The sequence below is a fragment of the Alosa sapidissima genome, chromosome 24 (genome assembly GCF_018492685.1).
Source record: "Alosa sapidissima isolate fAloSap1 chromosome 24, fAloSap1.pri, whole genome shotgun sequence".
Classification (NCBI taxonomy): domain Eukaryota; kingdom Metazoa; phylum Chordata; class Actinopteri; order Clupeiformes; family Clupeidae; genus Alosa; species Alosa sapidissima.
In genome coordinates, this window is record NC_055980.1 from 1,743,747 (window position 1) to 1,763,040 (window position 19,294).

Consider the following 19,294-nt stretch of genomic DNA (forward strand, 5'->3'; position numbering starts at 1 on the left):
GGCTTTAAGCATACAAACTGGCCCTATTAAGACTACACATCCTGTTCAACTGCTTCCTCTGCCAAAAACTGTTTCAAAATAAAAGTCCTCTCTATAATATTTTACTGTTAAACAATTTAACCCTTTAAACTACTAACTGTTCGGCCATTGTAACTGTTACTTGTCATCAACTATGACTCCTACCCACTGTAGCTAGTTAGCTAAGTTAGCTAAGTAACGTGGTTAGCATAGTTAGCATGCTAGCATGCTAGTTAGCATTTTTAACAAAACTGCTAAAAATGATTAGCTAAGTTAGCTAAGTAACGTGGTTAGCATAGTTAGCATGCTAGCATGTTAGTTAGCATTTTTAACAAAACTGCTAAAAATGATTAGCTAAGTTAGCTAAGTAACGTGGTTAGCATAGTTAGCATGCTAACGTGTTAGCATGCTAGTTAGCATTTTTAGCAAAACTGCTAAAAATGATTAGCAAAGTTAGCTAAGTAACATGGTTAACATAGTTAGCATGCTAGCATGTTAGCATGCTAGTTAGCATAGTTAGCAAAACTGTTAAAAATGATTAGCTAAGTTAGCTAAGTAACATAGTTAGCATGCTAGCAGTTAACATGCTAATTAGCATTTTTAGCAAAAAAACTTGGTTAACATTATTATCTTTGATAACATAGTAGCATAACTGCTAGCAAACATTAGGGCCATTCCAACTGTTAGTTATCGTCAATTATCTACCTAAATAATTTAACTATTTAAATGATCCACCTATTTAACCGTTCAATCATTTCAACTATATTAAACCTTATCTACCAAGCAAATCATTTAACTATATAAACTATCCACCTATTTAACTGTTCAGTCATTCCAACTATATTAAACCTCATCTACCTAGTTCAGTCATTCCAACTATATTAAACCTCATCTACCTAGTTCAGTCATTTGAACTATATTAAACCTCATCATGTTGGTTGCCAATTAGCACATCATCTGTTTTAACAATATATTTCACACCATATGTTTTGCATTTTCATGCACTGGTAATTCCCTGGAATTGCGTTTTCTAGTTCTTCTTCTTCTTCTAACGCATTTAATGCAGCTTCAACCGTTTAACGTAGAAACTTCATTCAAACTATGTTACGTAGGTCTTACTTAGGACATGGGTGCTATGTATTTTTCAACTTTGTAACTTTTATACTTTTTAAACTATTAATTAAAAACTAATCAAAATTTCCCCATTGACTTAACATTATGATTATGACATCACAATACGGCCGTTAAGCAATTAGAATCCTATGGCAGGTGTTCGGGCCACCTGGACCAACTGCCAGTCTCAGGCTTTAAGCATACAAACTGGCCCTATTAAGACTACACATCCTGTTCAACTGCTTCCTCTGCCAAAAACTGTTTCAAAATAAAAGTCCTCACTACAATATTTCACTGTTAAACAATTCAACCCTTTAAACTACTGAAATTTTTAACTGTTCAGCCATTGTAACTGTTACTTGTCATCAACTATGACTCCTACCCACTGTAGCTAGTTAGCTAAGTTAGCTAAGTAACATGGTTAGCATAGTTAGCATGCTAGCATGTTAGCATGCTAGTTAGCATTTTTAGCAAAACTGCTTAAAATGATTAGCTAAGTTAGCTAAGTAACATGGTTAGCATAGTTAGCATGCTAGCATGTTAGCATGCTAGTTAGCATTTTTAGCAAAACTGCTTAAAATGATTAGCTAAGTTAGCTAAGTCACATGGTTAGCATAGTTAGCATGTTAGCATGCTAGTTAGCATTTTTAACAAAACTGCTTAAAATGATTAGCTAAGTTAGCTAAGTCACATGGTTAGCATAGTTAGCATGCTAGCATGTTAGCATGCTAGTTAGCATTTTTAGCAAAACTGCTAAAAACGATTAGCTAAGTCAGCTAAGTAACGTGGTTAGCATAGTTAGCATGCTAGCGCTAGCATGTTAGCATGCTAGTTTGCATTTTTAGCAAAACTACTAAAAACGATTAGCTAAGTAACATGGTTAGCATTGTTAGCATGCTAGCATGTTAGCATGCTAGTTAGCATAGTAACTTTGTTAACATTATTATCTTTGTTAACATAGTTAGCATAACTGCTAGCAAACATTAGAGCCATTCCAACTGTCAGTTATCGTCAACTATCTACCTAAATAATTTAACCATTTAAACTATCCACCTATTTAACTGTTCAGTCATTCCAACTATATTAAACCTCATCTACTTAGCAACCAATATAGTTTGTTTTTACTCTGTATGATATTTTACATCATATTTTTGCATTTTCATGCACTGTATTTCCTTCAGGAAATGCTTTTCTAGTTCTTCTTCTTCTTCTTATTCTTCTTCTTCTAACGCAGTTAATGCAGCTTAAACCGTTTAACGTAGAAACTTCATTCAAACTATGTTGCGTAGGTCTTACTTAGGACATGTGGGCTTTGTATTTTTCAACTTTGTAACTTTTATACTTTTTAAACTATTAATTAAAAACTAGTCAAAATTTCCCCATAGACTTAACATGGGCTGATGACATCACAATAGAGCCGTTAAGCAATTAGAATCCTATGGCAGGTGTTCGGGCCACCTGGACCAACTGCCAGTCTCAGGCTTTAAGCATACAAACTGGCCCTATTAAGACTACACATCCTGTTCAACTGCTTCCTCTGCCAAAAACTGTTTCAAAATAAAAGTCCTCACTACAATATTTCACTGTTAAACAATTTAACCCTTTAAACTACTGAACTTTTTAACTGTTCAGCCATTGTAACTGTTACTTGTCATCAACTATGACTCCTACCCACTGTAGCTAGTTAGCTATGTTAGCTAAGTAACATGGTTAGCATAGTTAGCATGCTAGGATGTTAGCATGCTAGTTAGCATTTTTTAGCAAAATTGCTTAAAATGATTAGCTAAGTTAGCTAAGTCACATGGTTAGCACAGTTAGCATGCTAGCATGCTAACATGCTAGTTAGCATTTTTAGCAAAACTGCTAAAAATGATTAGCAAAACTGCTAAAAATGATTAGCTAAGTTAGCTAAGTCACATAGTTAGCATGTTAGCATGCTAGTTAGCATTTTTAGCAAAATTCCTTAAAATGATTAGCTAAGTCACATGGTTAGCATAGTTAGCATAATTAGCATGTTAGCATGCTAGTTAGCATAACTGCTAAAAATAATTAGCTAAGTTAGCTAAGTCACATGGTTAGCATACTTAGCATTTTAACATTGTTAGCATGCTAGTTAGCATAGTAACTTGGTTAACATTATTATCTTTGTTAATATAGTTAGCATAACTGCTAGCAAACATTAGAGCCATTCCAAGTGTCAGTTATCGTCAACTATCTACCTAAATAATTTAACCATTTAAACTATCCACTTATTTAACCGTTCAATCATTCCAACTATATTAAACCTTATCTACCAAGCAAATCATTTAACTATATAAACTATCCACTTATTTAACTGTTCAGTCATTCCAACTATATTAAACCTCATCTACCTAGCAACCAATATAGTTTGTTTTTACTCTGTATGATATGACATCATATTTTTTGCATTTTCATTCACTGTATTTCCTTCAGGAAATGCTTTTCTAGTTGCATTTTAATATGCTACATCTATACACCAAATCTAATTATGTCTAGGCTACATGCAGAACATTGAATGTTATTTCAGAAGTGGAAAAATGGCTTTTGTTGTGGAATTGCTTTTCACCTCGAGGAGGAGCTACTCACTCTCGCAGATCCACTCATGACAACGTAGCCGGCTGATTCGACTGACTCGTACTCAACGTAGCCTAACCGGCCGGCTGATCCGACTAACCCGGATTGCTACTCAGCTGCTCCAATCTGAGTCTCATGGTCTGTGAGTCTGCAATGTTTCCGGCTCTGCGGGAAGTTAACCAGTTATCTCGGACTGCCTGCTCACTCAGTCGCTTGAGTTAATTTGTGGAGTTGTGGTTGCCTACGAAATTGTTACATTTTTGGCAGCTACGATGGCTAGGGCTAGGAGGCTAGCTAATGTTGCAAGAGGTTTGTGTGTGGCGCTGTTTATCATTTTAGATTGAATTGTAGTAGGACTCAACTGATCCGAGTTAATGATACTAGAGACTCGCGACTCATGGGTTAATTTAAAGACACGGGTGAAAGATCCGAGTGAATCACGACTTAAACACCTTTACTCCCGACCAAACCACCGATTGTTTCACAGCTTCTCTAACTTACTAGCTTACTGTATGTAACCTGTGTTGTATTGACTGCGTGGTTCAGCCATGCACTTGCCCAGATTCGGACCAGAAACTTTCAGCACCTTGGACCGGGAGTTGAGTGCACTAGCAAGTGAGCTAAAACTCATAGGTCCTAGCATCTCTTGTTAGCATGGCTCTTAAAGCATTGGGAGGGAAGTTTACACAACGTACATAGCATCTAGTCTCAGGCCCGGAGTGGGTAATCGGGAGAATCAGGAGAATTCCCGGTGGGCCGCTTCACTTTTGGGCCGGTCGAGGGGAAACTATTGACATTTGCCACGTTAATTTATCTTCTCTAAGTAGGCTGCACACGTTCCGCATTCTATGCCTAACACCGCAGCCTCTGCATGGGTTCTTCCCTCCCAAGAAGAGTTGGTTGGGTCCACATAGCCCGTCTTTTCTAAAAAGTTTTCTCAGATATAGGCGGGCCGGCCGTACCGTAGTGATAAGCGTCAGGGAGGACAGATGGTAGAAAGTGCCAAGCTCCCAGATTTTTTTTATTTTGAAGAGGACATAAGTGGCAACGGGTAAAGAGATATAGCCATCATTATTAGCGGCATAATTATTGGGCTAATATTGGACGTTGTAGCGTTGTCAACCTATTCGCAAGCAACATATTAAATTAATTAAAATATTGGCCTTTTTGTATTGTCCAATATGGCGATTCATAGACTTTGCAAATATTATGCAAATATTGATAACACAACTCAAGCTAGATCTGTGTATGCAGTAGGCCTAAAAACAAAAGTAGCCTCTGAGCAGTCCCCCGCTGAAAATGACGAGCCCAAAATTAGCTAGGCCTTCATGATTAGAGGGGTAAGTAGCCTCCCAGATAGCAAAGAGGCTGGCGGACCACTGTCGGTCCATTGGGGGCATAGCTCGCGGTCCGCTGGCATTTTGCTCATCGGTTCTCTGGCGGGTTGCATACAAATTGCCCAATATGTTGCCACTATTGGTCTAAAATCGTTTTCATTTGTTCAGTTATACTCCATATATCATTTTTATTAACTTTTCTTAATATTCATGACAAGTTAAATTTAAAGAGATGGTGGTCCAACGGTGGACCACAAGTGGCACACCACCAGCGGCATTCCACCAGCGGTCCGCTATCTGACAATAGAATTTTGCTATCTGGGCTAGAGAGGACAATAGAGTAAACCATATGAATTAATATGACATGTTGTTATATAGTTCTCAGTAAAAATGTCAAGTTTTTGCCTGAAATTGCACTGTGCCTATTTACAGTACAAGGGCATTGTTCCCACCTCTTTTGGGGTCAACCATCAAGTGCTGGACCTCTATAGAAAGCTGAGAACCTGTAGCTTTCGTAGGAAGCAGTCAAGATAACTGTGTGATGTACTGACAAAGAGCTACAGAGGCTAGAATATAGTTTTTTTTCTTTCTGCCGGATTACAAGCATCTCTGAACTGACCACATTTCAGCCCTCTAGGTCACTTGATATCCCTTAGAAACACAACTGAGCCCTAGCACCAGGTCTTGTGAAGCTGTGTGCAAAAGTTGATCAATATAGAATGAAAATATGAGTGCTTTAGACTATTATTTGCCAAGGTATGCCCATGCGTTTTGTAAAATGCCTATGGATACTCCCCATAGAACTTTTTGTTATCCAAAATGCATACTGACAATCAAATGCTTACTGCACATGAACCCCTTTGTGTAGAAGCATAATCCTGGTATCAAATGAAAGGTAACACTTTGAGGTTTCTTGTGGACTATTTCAATTGTATGTCTGGTGTTCTGATATAGACTGACTACACATAATATGGAATAATTACAAAAAAGTCTCTATTTTTGCATTTACTTTGTTGGTTCAATGAGTGTGTATAAGATAGACTATACATCTGTACAACTAATATTGGATAATACAACATGAAGATTCAATTTCTATGGATTCTTGTGAATATTTCAGTACCCAATATGAGGCATCTACTTATTGTGCTGCAGCTACACTGCAGCCAGAAGTCAGGGTATCACCAAAAGCGGAGGAGGGGGAGGGGGGCATTTTGGATCAAATTTAATTGAGACATAATAAAATTAATCTGAGAATGTAAAGCACTATACAGATTGTACATGAAAAAGGGGTGATAGATGGGGTGATTTAGGGGTGATAGATGGAGAACACTGTGGGCCAGTGTTTGTTGCTGTTATATTTCTAATTATTATTATTATTATTATTATTATTATTTATGTATTTATTTATTATTGTTAATTTACATTACATTACATTACATTACATTACATTACATTACATTACATTTGGCTGACGCTTTTTTTTTAGCCAAAGCGACTAACAACATGGTAACCAGTTTAAGTTTTAGAGCAATTCTCAACAATTTTAGGACAATTTAAAAAACATTAGAGTACAGTAAGAATAAGTGCATCAGTGAGAGCTGGGTCTACAGGAGTTTTTTAGCCAGTGTAGCTGGATGAGCAGCGGGGTAACATGTTAGCCAGTGTTAGCCAGTGTAGCTGGATGAGCAGCAGGGTAACATGTGCCCTTTTGGGTTGGTTGTAGACCAGGCCGGGCGCGTTCTGGATCATCTGAAGTGGTTTCACTGCGCAGGCTGGGAGACCTGTCAGGAGGGCGTTGCAGTAGTCGAGTCGTGAGATGACTATTGCCTGAACCAGAAGTTGGGTAGCATCTTGAGTCAAGTAAGTCCTGATTTTCCGTATGTTGTAGAGTGCGAAACGGCATGACCGGGCGACTGAGGCAACATGATCTGAGAAGTTTAGTTGGTTGTCGAGAACAACTCCTAGATTTCTTGCAGTCCTGGTAGGTGAAACAGATAGGGAGTCAAATTTGATGTTGATGTCGTGGTGTATGGTAGGTTTAGGAGGACCGGCAGTTCAGTCTTTGAGAGGTTCAGCTGGAGGTGGTGTGCCTTCATCTATGTAGCTATGTCTGAGAGGAAATCCGAGATCCGTGCTGAAAGGACAGATAGAGCTGTGTGTCGTCTGCATAGCAGTGGTATGAGAAGCCATGCGAACGGATAATCTGTCCCAAGGAGGTGGTGTAGATAGCAAAGAGAAGGGGGCCCAGCACTGAGAGCCCTGGGGGACCCCTGTGGTGAGATGGTGAGGTGCAGATAGCTGACCAAGCCATGATACGTTAAACGAGCGTCCTGTGAGGTAGGATTCAAACCAGGAGAGAGCAGAACCGGAGATTCCCATGTTAGCGAGTATAGAGAGAAGGATGCGGTGGATGCGGAAGGATGCTGTATATCTTCTAATGCTAATCTGTTAATTTGTTTGTTTTGTCTTGATGTCTGTGTGTAGAGCGCTTTGTGTCGCATGAAAAATGCTTACAATCACCCCTCACTCCCATCTGGATCATGGCACCAATGTAACTTGTATTGTTGACCGCACGGCTCTGCCCTGCGCTCGGCTGGGCTCGAACCTGACACTTTTTTGCAGCACCTCAGATTGGGAGTTAAGAGCACAAGCAAGTGAGCTAAAACCCCTAGGCCCTAGCAGGGAGGGAGGTTTGTACAGCTACGCACCAGCTGGCTACCATTACATATATGCAACACCAAAAAACTACATAATAGCACCTTTCAGTTTTTAATATTGATGGGTACCAAAAAGAATCCATTTCTGCTTAATAATATTGTGTATAGGGACATCTTGTGTTTTCAGTCTGACAGAAAAAAAGACATTGTTTGACTTGGTTGGTCATACATGGCATGTCAGATTTCAGTGTGATTTTTTTTACATTTTTTTCAATAAACGATGTCACACAAATATAATCTCATGACCTTGGTGCTTGAGCTTTATTTTCTGACAATAGTTTGGATGTTTATCTTGTAAAGACTCAGATTGAAGATGGTGGTCCAGGTTTCTCCAGTTTGTGAATACAGTGTGTGTAAGTGAGAGAAAGTGAGCTACAATTATTGGCACCTCTGCTAAAGTTGACTAAAAACATGTATAAAAAATAATCTGTTGGTGATTTATTGTAATCTCACAATGAAAACAATGAGGAAAAATCCAACCTTGAATGGAAGCTAATTTGTTTTGAGAAAAAGTATATCTCTGAGATTTTAATATCTTATCAACCACAAAGGAAGCGTACTGTATATCTTCTAATGCTAATCTGGTCATTGTACCCAAAGTGCTCGACAAGTAAAGTGGAGAAGCTGGTTTTATCCATTATGCCCCAAAGCTATGGAACACCCTGCCTCATCAAACAGGCGAGTTCAGTGAAAATCTTTTTAAAAAGACCTGAAAACATTCCTGTATAAGAGAGCCTTTAGTTAACTCATCTTATCTTGTAGACTGCTTTTTCAGATTATTCAACATTCAACTGCTGCCATTGGAGGTGCAGCCAGCCAGAAGCAGATGGGCTCCCAGTATTAAGTCAGGTTCTGCTTTAGGTTTCTTCCTTGCCAGTGTTGCCATATGGCGTGCTTGTAGGGGGTTGGCAAGTTGGAAGTTAAGGCTGCCAGTCTTCCGATCGTTGTGTTCCTTAAACGTCTGTAAATTCATGTAATCACAACAGATACTAAGAACATACTAACGATAAATGCTTAGAGTCCACATCAAGCATTTGATAGCTGTATGTTGCTTATTGGATCATAAACGGCCACAGCAACAAAGAGGAATGACTATTGTGTTACATGTTCTTTTCTGTATTTGTGATGTTGCTGATTGGATCATAAACGGCCACAGCAACAGAGGAATTACTGATTTAAGTAATAAGCCCCGAACCTTCTAATCATTGTTTTAACTGTAAATACAGGCATTTTCAACAAAGTACCTAGTTTGTATAGCCATTCCCTGTCAACACACTTTCTTTTTATTTAAATTTAGTGTACCGTATTTTCCGGACTATAAGTCGCTCCTGAGTAGGCTATAAGTCGCATTAGTCAAAAAATGTGTCATGAACAGGAAAAAAACATATATAAGTCGCACTGGACTCGCATTTATTTAGAAATGTATTTCACTAAATCCAAAACCAAAAACAGAGACTATGTAACTTGACTATTGAGGCCAAAAAGATTAATGTTAATGAAGACGAAGGAGTGAAGGCAGCCAAGAGGAGGGCCGGAAAGTCTAATTGTAAAGCAAAAGATTCACTGAAGAAAATGCCATGTGGTACACTAAAATGTAGCTATGTGGAGAATACATTGCAATCAAGCATTTTAGGCAATATGGAGTCACAAGCTGGCAGCAGATTAAATGTTCCTGAGAGAGAAAAAGATGGTTTTAAAAGGACGTGACTGAAGCAAGCCAGTCGAGTGACGAGTAAGAATGAACAGGTATGATAAGGGATCAGATTCCAAAAATAATTCAGTGGAAATGCATGGATTCCAGTTTCTTCCAGTAGCAGCAACTGGAATCCATGCATTTCCACTGAATTATTTTTAGAATCTGATCCCTTATCATGTTCATTCTTACTCGTCGCTTGACTTATCGTGACTAAATTCAAGATGGCTGCAAACGCTAAACTTCGTGAAGATACTGTCTGTATAAATCGTCTTGTAAGTAAACTACCAGTGCTTTTTCAAAGTTCTCAATGTCTCGTTTTAAATGTCAGGGCCCTCGGAAGTCTACCAATGAAGTGTGGAGATACATTGAGCCTCGTAAATGGGTGTAAAACAGTGATTTATTTGCATGGCTAGCCCGATGCCGAAGCACCACTATTGAAAAAGCTGTTGGTAGCATCGGCTAACTAGCGCCAGATTTTGGAGTGCAGGGGACAAGCCGAGATGGGCTATGAGACATACGTTCACACTCGGTATCATGTTTCAATATACTTTAGGTCAATGTCACACCGGAATTCTCCTTTAAAATGTGGAGAATGCAATGCAAGCAAGCATCTTGGACGATATATTGGCACAAGCTGGCAGCAGAAGAAATACTCGGCTGGCCACCTCCGATAAAAGTCCCACAACTCCATCATAATGAGAGAAATTCCCACACATGTTACAGCGCTGTCTGATAACGTTAATCTAATAATGGAACGGCCTGGATGCGGGACTATTGACTGGACGGACCAACTCTGACTTCAATTGAACACCATGCATGCACACACGCGTGCGCAGGCAGGGGCGCCTTAATACCACCCGAGGCCCCTGGGCTATACGTTTTTTTATATATTAAAAAAGCAAATATTAATTATGATTAAATGATACATGCCCCGCGATCTGACCCGACACATAGCATGCGCTTTTGGTTAATAACATGCAGTGTAGCCTATCTTTATTCAGCCTATGTAAAACCTTTACATAAACAGGAACAGAAAGCCCTCGAATCACGTCCGCCTACCCATGACATCGCTTGTCAAAAAGGCTAGACTACTGCACAAAAACAAGCTTTGAACTTTTAACTGGCTGTAGGCTAAGTTAAAAGATGGGTACACATAGACGTTTAAAAGCTTTTCAAAAGTGCATGTGTTTGTCGTGTCGGGGGGTTCCCCAGGAGTTTTTTTGAAATTCTGTCTACTTAACACACCAGTTTAACGCAGTTTGGGAGGGACAGAAATACTTTTAGCCTACAGAACAAGCTGGCTCATGTGACGTGAACATGGCTACCTTATGCATTATCACTACACTACATGGAGACATATCTCACGTTAACAATGGAGAAAACATTACATTATATGTGCGAATGGGTTAGCACAAACTTGCTGTTGGTGAACGGAGATGCAGATCACTAATTCATTTATTTGCGCCACAGCCCATGTTCTGCGTTCACTCCAATGAGTGAAATGTTTTTAAAGCCGTTTCATTTGCTACGACATTTCTGCTATGCCTTCTGTTTTCATGGATAGTTACAGGAATCCACGTCATTCGTTTATCGTTGCTTCAATCCTACCCACGTTATCTCCAGAGTTTGTATGTTTGTCGGTCAGTTTCAGCCTCTCCTCTAGCTCCTCTACACCCGTTGGGATTTATTACGTTTTGTTACATTTTGTTACACTTTAGAATTGGAGAAGACAAAGGGGGCCTCTGCATGGATGTAATTGTAGAGCAGTACGATGTGCTCAATTATTTAGGCTAGCTCCAAAGTACTAGGCTAATGACGCCGCGAATACGGACACGCCGTTTATTATTATTGATTATCATTATTATTATTATTAGGAGGCCCCTCATTGGTCGAGGCCCCTGGGCTGAAGCCAGGTAAGCCACTGCATTAAAGGAGAATTCCGGTGTGATATTGACCTAAAGTGTATTGAAACATGATACCGAGTGTGAACGTATGTCTCATAGCCCATCTCGACTTGTCCCCTGCACTCCAAAATCTGGCGCTAGTTAGCCGATGCTACCAACAACTTTTTCAGTAGTGGTGCTTCGGCATCGGGCTAGCCATGCAAATAAATCACTGTTTTACACCCATTTACGAGGCTCAATGTATCTCCACACTTCATTGGTAGACTTCCTAGGGCCCTGACATTTAAAACGAGACATTGAGAACTTTGAAAAAGCACTGGTAGTTTACTTACAAGACGATTTATACAGACAGTATCTTCACGAAGTTTAACGTTTGCAGCCATCTTGAATTTAGTCACGATAAGTCGAGCAACGAGTAAGAATGAACAGGTATGATAAGGGATCAGATTCCAAAAATAATTCAGTGGAAATGCATGGATTCCAGTTTCTTCCAGTAGCAGCAACTGGAATCCATGCATTTCCACTGAATTATTTTTGGAATCTGATCCCTTATCATAGCTGTTCATTCTTACTCGTTGCTCGACTTATCGTGACTAAATTCAAGATGGCTGCAAACGCTAAACTTCGTGAAGATACTGTCTGTATAAATCGTCTTGTAAGTAAACTACCAGTGCTTTTTCAAAGTTCTCAATGTCTCGTTTTAAATGTCAGGGCCCTAGGAAGTCTACCAATGAAGTGTGGAGATACATTGAGCCTCGTAAATGGGTGTAAAACAGTGATTTATTTGCATGGCTAGCCCGATGCCGAAGCACCACTATTGAAGAAGATGTTGGTAGCATCGGCTAACTAGCGCCAGATTTTGGAGTGCAGGGGACAAGCCGAGATGGGCTATGAGACATACGTTCACACTCGGTATCATGTTTCGATACACTTTAGGTCAATATCACACCGGAATTCTCCTTTAAGGCGCCAGTGCTCGCAGGACCACTTTGAGGGTGCCTCTCTCTCCCTCTCTCACCGCTGAAGTCAAATTATAGTCTAGGTGCTTTTACATCAACCGCGATCGACAGGAAAGGAAAACAAACGTTTAGCGATCAGGAACCGTCAGGATTTTTGCGAACACAGAAGCATGACAGCCTATAACGCGAGAGAACATGGATGTGTTCTCCATTTGAGGAACGTTATTATCGATTGCAGACGTGAACAGACAGATACAGACACGGAGCGCATAGTAGGCCTACTTTCACTTTCTAGTGTGCGTATTCATTATGTGAAAGATAATTAGTAGCAAAACAGTGATCAAATATTAGCCTACATGGCAGTGAGTTTTTTCAAATGTTTTCATGCATGTCTAGATAACGGATGAGGAATGTTTAAGAGACAGACTATCGTAAATCCTCAAATTATGGGTCTTTTATTTAGGCTGCGCAAAGCACACCACCTTTATTTGGGGCATGGCTTGTACTGTTTGATATTGCTAAATATCGGGACTGATGACCACTGAAATCTGTGGGGTATTTGATGGTTCATGAAAGGGTGTCAGGATTTCCATCTGCTTATTGCAAGATAAGGCATCCGCTTTCATTTATTCATGGAGCATGTGTTGTGCTGAAATGGAAACCTTATTCCATATAGCCAAAGAGGTCTACGATAGCCTAAATTTAGTTATTTCTTTCTGCATTCTGCAGCAACAATTGTGTTTAAATGTAGGTTACTGCTTCAGCCTCTGGCAAGCTCAGAAGGCGGCATGCAACTGGTAGCTTGAGAGCAACGTGTTGGAGACTTGTGGTGTAAGACAATGACTTTTCATTGGCAACAATATTAAACCAACCAACAAAATAAAATATTAAGAAGAGCTCTTTCATGAGTTAAATTGAAACAAAATTATTACTGGCCTTTATTTGTCAGAATCTGAGGCCCGGCTATAAATAGAATCCCGGCCATAATTTGGCTTTAGGTATGCACGTGTGCTTCAGGCATAGGGCTACCTAATCTCTGACTGAAAGTGCACAGAACTTGTGCATTTGAGAGCGCTCTCTCACAGCTAGACAGTTATTTTTCATATAGGGTTCATGTCAGTTAATATGAATTAACATTTTCAATATGAATAAACATGTTCAATTATATATTTTTTCATATATAAGTCGCACCTGACCATAAGTCGCAGGGCCAGCCAAACTATGAAAAAAAGTGCGACTTATAGTCCGGAAAATACGGTATTCTCTTTCCATTGTTGAAAAATGACTAGGGGATTTAGCCTCTGTGTTTGTACTACTTATGAAAGTTCACAGACACTCTGATTAACTTAAAAAAGTTGAAATTAGATCGGAAAATGCTTCTGTTATATTATATAAGATTTTTCTTGGGGTACCAATAATTGTGTGAGGAAAATCTCATAAAAACTATTTATTTATTTATGAGATTTTCCTTTTTCTCAAAAAATGTGCTTCCCTTCAAGGGTGGATTTTTCCTCTTTGTTTTCATTGTGTGATTACAATAAATTGTCAAAAGCCTGTTTTTAGTCAACTTTACTAAAGGTACCAATAATTCTGGAGGGTACTGTATGTCTTTGCTTGATACGGTTTCTGGTGATGTTGTCTCAAACTACTTCTGCTTTTGGTCCACCAGAGGGAGCTTGAGGTAAATGTATGTAAGTAGGCCATCTGATGATGCATGGTATATCCTCTCTCTCTCTCTCTCTCTCTCTCTCTCTCTCTCTCTCTCTCTCTCTCTCTCTCTCTCTCTTTCTTTCTTTCTCTCTCTCCCTTCTCCCTCTTTCTAGTATTCTATAAGTAAATACCAAACGTAAATAAGATGCATTTGTATAAAGAACTGAAAATAAATGGCATTGATGGTGAGTTGTAGGCTACTGTCATTTACTATATACATATCTGTAATGCTTGTTAATATCACCTGTAAAGAGATTGAAATACATTAAATGTGTTTGTACCTTTGAATAGGTTTTATGAGATGAATACCCAGACTGATCTTTTCCTTGTGCTTGTTTGCCTTGATTTGTTACCTTTCCCTGTTTGGCCTGACGTGTTGCCTCTGCAATCTCCTTTTGTGTGCCCTTCATGTCATACTTGAAGGGGCTGCTGAAGAGCTCTGAATACCCATTTGTAGCTCCAGATAGGAGGAACTGATGGACACTCTCCACTGCATACTGGAGTGTGCTGTGAAAGCCTGGCCATTTGCACCCAGATAACCAGATGAAGATGTCTTCAGATTTATTTCACCCAGTTATTATTTGACTTCCAAGGTAATTCATTACAGTTTATTTGTTATTTTATCTGTCATTCTTCCATCTTTACAAAGTATTAAAACTAAACTATACCTGCTCCATAAACCTAGTCAGACATTTCCTTTTGAACACTCTGTGTGTGTGTGTGTGTGTGTGTGTGTGTGTGTGTGTGTGTGTGTGTGTGTTTGTGTGTGTGTGTGTGTGTGTGGGGCCTGTCATTGTTGTGAAATGACCCTGCCACAGCTCAGTGCTTCAGTGCTCATTTAGAAAGAGAGAAGTGAAACTGACTCGTTGAAATCCCACTCATCACAAAGCCTAGCTTCAATGAGACCAACAGAAAGATCTGTCACCTCCTGATAGACCATGTTTTCATACAACAAAACATATGCAGTGTGTGATAACGATTCCTCTGGGCCCCCCTTCTCACACTTTGTTTTTTTTGTTGTTGATGTGAAGAATGTATACAAGTGAATTGTGGATTTTTATGCAATCCAATCATATGATAGAGCCATAAACAAACTCTGGCTGTGAGGAAGTGATAAACAGAGTTTCCTGTAGCACACTGCCCAAGATAACACTTTCCATGGAGTACAGAGTGGGTCAAGGTTCTTGTAGCGAGTACCAGTGATTTGAATCATAACAATGGTGTGTGTGTGTGTGTGTGTGTGTGTTGGGGGCGTGTGGGGGGTGTCATGGTCAATGGTTTTATATATCACTGTTTCAAATCCTTGCAACAGCTGAAATGTTGCTTGTCTCATTGATGGTTGGTCAAACAGTGGTCCTATGACCCTGCTTTTTTAGACAAGCATACAGTATATACTCCAGAATATGTTTTTGCCTGCATATATATATATATATATATATATATAAGAATAGTGTAGGATTGTACAGACGTTTTTTCAGATTATCTGTGATTCTGTGAGTCTCATTTGCAAAACTTATAATGGAATACTATATCTAGTGTTACTATATAAATGTTATAAAGGCCATTTTAATTACAATAACTACAGCTGCTTCTACTAAGTATGTCCAAAAACAATAAATAATGATTAAAGTATGAAATAATGACATTTCAAAATGATTACAACAATAAAACTGCAAGTTGTTCGCAAAATGTGTCATCATCCTAATTTCAATATTTTACTGAATTAGACCTAGTACAAACATGGTGTGTCAATACCAAGTGTTGAGTTTGCATTGGTATTATTAGGAGTGCACCATTTCACAAATGGGCCTATTATATCTGTTGCATATAATGTTATGTTGTGATCCCAGAGTGATGTTCAAAAGACTTTTCCAAAAGTAAAAAAACTGAAATCCTACTAGTTTACTAAGCCCCAGACAGAAACTTTATTAATAAATCTGGTGATCAAGGTGATCTTCTGTTCTGTTCTGCCTTATTTTGATTTGATACTACTTGGTCTGTAATTGTGATACTTTGACCACAGAACATTTTGTTTAATGTGCATTTTGTTTAATGACTTTTAGATTATGCATGGATTAAAACCAACAATTGTGTCTGTTTTGTTTTGTAAAAACAATAAATTCTATACCAATGAAAAATTGAAAAGGGCCAAATAAAAACTATAATGTTGTTAGTTCTATATTAGCTCTTTTAGATATTAGTGTTTAACACCACAATGTGCATTTGGTCTATGCCGTTTTTTAGCTTACATTACCTTCACTTAACAGCTTCGGAGTCATTGGAATGGTTATATGACTTTCCGGGTTGAATGATGGCCGTCTCGCTTCCCCCTAGCGTCTGTGAACAGAAAAAACAGCCTCGGAACCTTGGTCGGCAGACCACCGGCCTCAAAGTCAGAAAATCTTGCGGTCTCGCGATGTGACAAATTGCTTTACGGCACTACACACATACACGCCAGGCACCAGCTAGAACAAGGTAGCGATGGAGTTTCTCAGACATTCGTCATGGCAGAGCCGGCCAAAAGAAACAGAAAGCGAGTAAATCGTTGTCGGAGGAACAGGGAAAGAGAAAACGGCAGACTAACCGAGTGAGGTGTGTCGTAAAATGTATACTCTGAAGCTGTAGGGGGTGCTGTGTAGAGAAAACTGTGGCAAAAAGTGAGAAAATAGCCAAGAAATTGCCAAAACTGCAATGTTTAAACATAACAAAAATGTCTATTTTTCATGACAAAGAGCACATTTTTCTTTAGGATCAAAAGGACGTCAATCAAAATTTCTCCACAACTCCAAGCCCCACTCCTGTGTCATAAGCAGCCAGGTTTTCAACTATGGCCTAAGTTTAGGTGGATTTCAGTCACTGTTATCGGCAAATCTTTCAATATGCTACAGTGTCAGACTGGGATATTGCACGCACAGAGAAGAGAAGGGTATGTACAGCATCATCTTATCTAACTCTAGGGTATGGCAAATAAAATAATTTCCCATAAAGTTGGCGTGTTCCTTTAACTAACTGAGAGACCACCGCATTCAATTATTTTTCATTAAATGAATGTATATGTAGTCTCCATATACAGTGGCTTGCAGGGCCGGAGTGGGGCCACTTTTCAGCCCGGGAGTTTCATGCCCAAGACCGGCCCACTTTTTTAGTGGTGGTGGAAATTGGATAAATCAACAGTTCAGCTCTTACTATCCTTTTTTTATTGTTTGCATGTTTTTCTGCATGGGTAGCTATCATATTGTTGTTTGGTGATTTACTCCTTTACTAGCCTACACCCACTTCTGAGCAAACCAGGCATATAGCTGTCATATACTGTTCTTTCTTACAGTAAATAACGGTTCTTTCTTACATTAAATAACAACATTTCATATTAATTCATATGGTTTACTCTATTGTCCTCTCTAGCCCAGATAGCAAAATTAGATTGTCAGATAGCGGACCGCTGGTGGAATGCCGCTGGTGGTGTGCCACTTGTGGTCCGCCGTTGGACCACCATCTCTTTAAATTTAACTTGTCATGAATATTAAGAAAAGTTAATAAAAATGATATATGGAGTATAACTGAACAAATGAAAACGATTTTAGACCAATAGTGGCAACATATTGGGCAATTTGTATGCAACCCGCCAGAGAACCGATGAGCAAAATGCCAGCGGACCGCGAGCTATGCCCCCAATGGACCGACAGTGGTCCGCCAGCCTCTTTGCTATCTGGGAGGCTACTTATCCCTCTAATCATGAAGGCCTAGCTAATTTTGGGCTCATCATTTTCAGCGGGGGACTGCTCAGAGGCTACTTTTGTTTTTAGGCCTACTGCATACACAGATCTAGCTTGAGTTGTGTTATCAATATTTGCATAAAATTTGCAAAGTCTATGAATCGCCATATTGGATGATACAAAAAGGCCAATATTTTAATTAATTTAATATGTTGCTTGCGAATAGGTTGACAACGCTACAACGTCCAATATTAGCCCAATAATTATGCCGCTAATAATGATGGCTATATCTCTTTACCCGTTGCCACTTATGTCCTCTTCAAAATAAAAAAAATCTGGGAGCTTGGCACTTTCTACCATCTGTCCTCCCTGACGCTTATCACTACGGTACGGCCGGCCCGCCTATATCTGAGAAAACTTTTTAGAAAAGACGGGCTATGTGGACCCAACCAACTCTTCTTGGGAGGGAAGAACAACCCATGCAGAGGCTGCGGTGTTAGGCATAGAATGCGGAACGTGTGTAGCATACTTAGAGAAGATAAATTAACGTGGCAAATGTCAATAGTTTCCCCTCGACCGGCCCAAAAGTGAAGCGGCCCACCGGGAATTCTCCTGATTCTCCCGATTACCCACTCCGGGACTGGTGGCTTGCAAAAGTATTCATCCCCCTTGGATAAGTGAAAGCAAATTTCTACAAAGGAATGTTAATTAATTAAAAATATATAATGCAAAATAAGCGATTACATTAATATGTAATAAAATTGTTGCTGTTGTTGCTATTTTCAAGATTCTGACTGGCTAACGTGGACTTGAGCTTCTCGTTACACTGCCACCTACAGGTTTGGCACACTCTTGACGGCATATATACACGGGTTAGTGTAAACGAAATTTTTTCTAAAAACTGACAGGTGTGCACGATGTTATTTCTTAAAACAGAGAGGCTGAAATGTCCGTTTATGGAAATAGCCTGCCACGTGTAAACGTGGCCTTAAAGTGACTGACCTAAATCAACAGCAATTGGTGCTAATAGTCTCAGAATCAGTAAAATGGGTATCACCTGAGTGCAGTGAATGTGTATAGTATAGAAATATAAAGACACTTGCGTTTCGAAGGTCCAGTCACTGGTCAATCAGTATTCCTGGCTATAATTCCACCATGAAGACAAAAGAACACTCCAAACAACTCAGAGAAAAGGCTGTGGGCAGCCGTTTCCCACTGGTTACCACTCTGGACTTGTAACCGGAGGGTTGCCGGTTCGAGCCCCGACCAGTGGGCCGCGGCTGAAGTGCCCTTGAGCAAGGCACCTAACCCCTCACTGCTCCCCGAGTGCTGCCGTTGAAGCAGGCAGCTCACTGCGCCGGGATTAGTGTGTGCTTCACTTCACTGTGTGCTGTTTGTGTTTCACTAATTCACCGATTGGGTTAAAATGCAGAGACCAAATTTCCCTCACGGGATCAAAAAAGTATATATACTTATACTTATACTTATACTTATTGAAAAGCATAAGTGAGGGGATGGATACAAAAAAAATC

The 19,294-nt window shown here is 39.5% G+C and overlaps 1 long non-coding RNA gene across 1 annotated transcript; it reads left to right on the forward strand.

Annotated features, from left to right (window-relative positions):
* The first annotated feature begins 4,440 nt into the window (after positions 1–4,440).
* LOC121700436 lies at positions 4,441–17,846 on the forward strand. The gene is made up of 3 exons (XR_006027232.1): positions 4,441–4,549; positions 11,100–11,104; positions 17,836–17,846. It is a non-coding gene; the product is annotated as an uncharacterized LOC121700436 (long non-coding RNA).
* Positions 17,847–19,294: the final 1,448 nt, after the last annotated feature.